This window comes from Fulmarus glacialis, unplaced genomic scaffold (assembly GCF_000690835.1).
Source record: "Fulmarus glacialis isolate BGI_N327 unplaced genomic scaffold, ASM69083v1 scaffold31559, whole genome shotgun sequence".
Taxonomy (NCBI): Eukaryota; Metazoa; Chordata; class Aves; order Procellariiformes; family Procellariidae; genus Fulmarus; species Fulmarus glacialis.
This window is the reverse complement of record NW_009231899.1, coordinates 15,152-20,639: the sequence shown is the minus strand read 5'-3', so window position 1 is coordinate 20,639 and position 5,488 is coordinate 15,152.

Here is a 5,488-nt window from a genome sequence, read left to right as displayed (position 1 = left end):
ACCTTCCATTTCTTTTCTCTGTGTTCTTTTTATAACAAAAGTAAGATAGGCAGCCTTTCTCATTTCTTTTTTATTTAGCTCCTAAGTCCCTTCTTACAATAGCTCTGAAATCTAAACACCCATAAGGCAGGCAAGGGTTAAAGCTGGGCTTTTAGGAACTGATGTTGGTCCCTTAGAAACACAGGTAATTGACCTAGATGTGAGAAGTGTACATGGTGTAATAATAATTCAGGGCTGGCTGGAAGCACTCAGACTCCAAGAATGAGTCAGTTTACTACTTACTCTGTTTGTTTTCTTTATACCAGGTGAGATAGCTCGATAAAAGGTTGCTCATAAAAACTAGAAGAGCTGTGGGTTTAGGTTCCCATTCGCTGTGCCCTGATTACCCGGCAGTGGTGCCACTCTCCTGTCACCTGCCTCCCTGTGAGGGCTTTGCTCGGGCTGCAAAGGCAGGCGCCGATAACGTGAAGTATGCTGAGAGTTGACCACGTCATTCTTTGGTGTTCTGGCATCTCCAACAGTTACAACTAGTTTGCTTTCATCAAGGCAATACCACTCTCAATATAGCATCTTACCCCTTCATATGTATTAGTTAAAAGCTACAGTAAACCTGTCGCATCGTCACCCCCGTAACCATTAAGATTCAACATTTCAGCAGCACTTTTAAGGATCAGAGCAAAAGAGACTGCTAGAGTAAACTCTGTTGCATTATCCTTTGTGTTACCCAGAGAGGCTCTGAGCAGTTTTCACAGATCACCGTTCTATGGGATATCTCTGTTTAATCTTTAACAATCATCTCCTTCGGGCATTCTCCTTGGAGGCCTTCACCTCTTGGAGCAAGCCAGGCAGGTTCATAGGCTGGCTCTCCAAGTAATTGTGAATAGGCTGATGATGGAGGATGGGATCTCAGCCCACCTCCCCTTAAAACTGCAGGGTGGGAGAGGCAGTTTTGACCCAGATTGTCAGAGACAGCACAGGACAGGCCTTGAGCAGCACATTATTGCAGCTCACCAGGCAAGCTAGACCAAGAGAATAGGAAATCCGTGTGAGGCACAGTTTGCTTTGGGATGGAGAAGGCTTTGCCTCTAAGAGCCAAGTGGGTTAGCTGGTTGGAAGCTCCTGAATCTCCTTGCTAGAAGTTAATCAGCCCCCTGTTTTTATGTGCTGTCCCAGCTGGTCAAGATTAGGTTTCAGTTACACCATGGAGGCATAAAATCAGTAAGGGTTAGTGACCAGAATCACCCAGAGTCTGCTCTTCAGCTCCAGCATAGTAAACTGCAAGTACCCACGCATGTTGTTCTCCTCCTGCCTGAGGTCCACCTGGCAGACATGTTTTTTAGCGCTGCCCCTTCTAATTACAGAGCTAATGTTCTCAACACAAGTTAAAAATAAATGATTCTTCAGAAGGCATAATTACCCAGCAAGCCCCTATTCACACCACAATGAGCCTCAAGCTGGGGAGTACAGGAATAGTAGCTGTGATTAGTCCCACTGTATGCGAAAAGGGGGAGTTCCCGGGAGCTTTGGCAAGCTGGGGAACGATTTCTCCCGCTCTCCAGTTCTGCCCGGTGTCTTGGTGCAGTAGGTTTTCAGCATAAAGTCAATGTCTAGGGATCAGCCTCAGCTTCTGGAGGGGTCTTACATTTCCACTTCCAGACATGAAAAGTGCCCACGTGTTTTCCATTATACAGGTAGTAAAAGCGACCGCCACGGTGTATTGCATTTAACGCACATGTGTAGAACATCTGGCCATGCACATCCAGAAGGCCTGTGCGGTGCTTCCCAGGAGGTGTTAGAGCTTCTGCATGTCGTCCTACAGCACACAAGTGCTGCTCCAGCCAGACTGAAGCATGCCTGGAAATTCCTTACTCCACCACACAGGACATGCACAGTGGTCACGGCTGACACATACGCAAGCTGAGAAAGTCCTCAAAATCTGTACGGTCCTGTTTCCGGGCTGGTGGGAGGATGCTCCTGGAAAAGCCCAGTTGGATGGTAGCCCCAGGGTGGCTCATGGGCCCACGTCAGCTTCTGCTCTGGAGAGGAGACTGTTCTGCAGCTCCCTCCCTGCTTTAACTCACTTTCTGCCAGACCTCGGAGGCAGTGTCCCCAGGGACGCACAAAGGGAAGACGCTACTATTCAGTGATTCAACACGAAGGCCGTGGCATCTTCTCTGTACTGGCAGAAAGGCAATTCAAAAAGTCCATCAAGAGCAGCCTCCAGGATGCTGCCCGCACTGAACATGGATGAGTTTAAGCAAGCGAGAGGGAGAAACAGGGGCTGGTGAAGGGAGACTAGGGTGCTCAGAAATGCCACCCCACTCCTCCTGGCCCCTGCGGACGTGATGGGGATACCACAAACCTGCGGTATCTGGGACCTTTCGACTCTGATTGAGCAACTTGGGTTCAGAGCTGGAGGGGATGTCAGCCTGCCCAGCCTAGGAGAAGGGATGGAGGTCTGCTTTCCCTCTGAACCTCACACGGCCATTGCCGCAACTGCCCAAGGGCCCTCAGTCTGCAGCCTAGTTCCCCCTCTGGTCTTATGGCTGTTACTCACCTATGTTGATTTGGCCCTATCCCTCAGCTGAAGATCCCCATAGGGACAATCCCTATTATTATTTGTCATCCTTAGGGCATCATAATATTGCTGAACACCCCAGAAATAAAGGAGAACAGAGATGCAAGGGTTTTTCCTTAAATACAAGCATTTACTCATGTTTGTGTCTTGCGGTGTGATAGTGTAGGCACCAACCATCCCAAAGGTCAAAGCAACATCCCCCAAATATTTACAGCAGTAAAGATGTTGATCAACAGCTGAGCCCCCAGACAGCGGCCCCCATCCCGTGCCTTCTCTTTGTTCTAGCTCAGCTTTCTTTGTGAAGAGCATAAGCAAAAAGCAGGTGGAGGTCCTGACCCATGGTCCTGCCCGAGCTGCAATCCAGGGAAGAAATATCCCAACATGTTCTTGAACACAGAGTCATTCTTCCTCCAAAATGCTTACTTGATTACCAACAGCTTGTTGCCCTTGCTCAGATTATCCTCCTGGAATAACTTATGCAGCATCCCTCAGTGAATAAAGAAATAAAAGGGGGAAAAAAAAAAAAATTAGTGCTTTAGCAGCAAAGTCAAAAGAGTCCATGAAAATCACTCTCCTTTTTCGAGGCTTCATTGTCTGCACAAATCTAACCAGCAGGGAACGATCACATTCATACCAGGATTACTCCTTTCAAGCCCAAATTAAAAATCAAGCAGTAACTGAGAGGAGGCTTTTCAGAGCAAACCCTTTGCCTGGTTCTCACCACATTTCATGTAGAGGGATGGTTTTCTTCTGTGCGCAAGCCATTTTCAGAGCCATCTCTCCCATGTCAGTTCACAGCACCAGAAAGTGAAAGAGTTCTGCCATGGCCATGGAGAATTCAGCTCCAGGGAGTCTCATTTCCAGAGAGACAGATAAACAAAAAGCCACAAGACATCGGGAGAAATGGCTAATGACAGGAAAGTCAAAGAGGTAGATCCGTCACATTAGCAGTGAGCCCAGTGAGGGTTCGTGAAGCAGAGGGTAATGACAGCAGCCTACCACAGTCTGGAGAGGACCGATTGTGAAAGCGGGGCAAAAGAAACGCGTGAGGAAGTGTCTGAAGGGCTGCTAAGCCACAATTGTTACAGAGGTGCTCTCGGTTTCAGGGACACTGCTATCGTCCTTGCCGAGGTTTATTCAGGTCCTGAAGGGCTATCTGCCAGGGCTGGAGTTGTTTGTGGTGGAAGCAAAGGTGTAGAGGGTTAGAGAAAAGCCCTGTTGGACCGGTTCCTCTGGCAGAGGGTTGCACTGACTGGTGCTGGAAGCCACCAGAGGGTGATGTCAGGGTCCAAGTTTTCCCATCTTTTACCTCAGAGGGTGCTTGTGCTAGCCCAGGAGGGGTGAAGGGGCTCCACGTTCCCCTGGCACCTTCCTGCTGGCTTTTCTGCCCAAGCAGGGTTAGAGAGAGAAAATGCATCCAGTCAGATGGATCCCCTCAACCCTTGGGACCAAGCACAGGGTTTATTCCCTCTGGATCCATCGTCTGATGCCAACTGCCTTGCTCTGGCTCTCGGTCCATGGGAAACTGTTCCAGTCCAGCAGATCTCACAAGCCTGGTAAATCCAGGGGTGGGCCCAGATTACAACGCCTCCCACTCAGAGCATTGTCACTTAACAGTCACCTCCCCACCATCCTCCTTCCTGCCAGCCTGACCCTTTGCACCCTTTGACTAATTACAGTGCTTTCTGATTTCCTGCAGGACACAAATGGAGCCCGAGGTCCTCGCTGCTGATTGACCCCTCCAGTCCTTTCCCAGTTCTTCCCTGTTGGGCTTAGCAGTCAAGATGCAAGGAGCGAGAGGAGGAGGAGAGGACTCTGCATATTCAGGACTTGACCCTGCCTTTTCCCAGGCAGAAATTCAAATGGGACCTCTCTAGGAGGGGATCGACATCTCCACGGGGCATTCCTAGCTATTGTGGCTCCTCTCCTCTACCCCAGGCTATGTGTGTTTGTAGTTACCAAATGCAAATCACATTTCCCACCCTCCTGGCTGAATCTCTCACTCCACAAGATCCTTCTCCTGTTTTTTTCTCACCAGCTTGTTTTGCAATGCTCTGCAGGGTTCACAGCCCCTCCTGGTTTCACCTCCCTCTGATCTGGCGATGCACAGGGAGGTGGCTGTAGGGAAGGTATTTAAGCAACCCTCCTAATTAAGTACCTGCATCACCTCTCGGCTCAGCCTGGTTCTGGACACAGAAATTGCAGCTATTTTGCAGCCTGGCAGCTGAAGACTCCCTTTTCTGAGGAATGCTGGTGACTAACTCCTAATTGCATTTTAAAATAAAAACTCAAGATAGCTTTTTGGCCTTTGGCAGCCGTGACGGAAGCCTTGCAGCTGTGGTTTTACTGTCACTCTGGGAAGGCTAGATGTCAGCAGCCAGATCAAGTCAATGGCACATTAACAACTGATAATGATAGTTAACTCACTTCGTTAACTATGTGAGCATATGCTTCACCCCTGAGCATTTCAACTTCCAGCTCCCAGGCTTGTCTCAAGCCACCTTTGACTCTCGGCTCTTATTCACTGTTAATACAGAAACCTGGAGCACATTAAGTGGAGGGGACGGTTTACAATAAAAGCTCATGAATTGATTCCGTGACCCAGCAGAGGCTATTAAAAATGATTGAATGAATATGGAAATGAGTAATCGTACAGCTGGACTTGGGGCTGAACGCGGCCAACTCCGTTCAATGCAAACCACAAATAAACCAAGGCGCACGCAAAGCTGCCAGAGTCTCAAGGTCATGGTGTGAGCTGCAGGAAATTGCCCTCGGATTTCCATCACGTTTACCTGTCCTCCTTGTGCTGTGGGTTCTCCTCAGCACCTGTGTATTCAGACTCATCCTTTCTCTCCAAAGGCTGCATGACCAGGAATCTCTTATCCCGTGCAAGCGCTTGGCCAGCTTCCA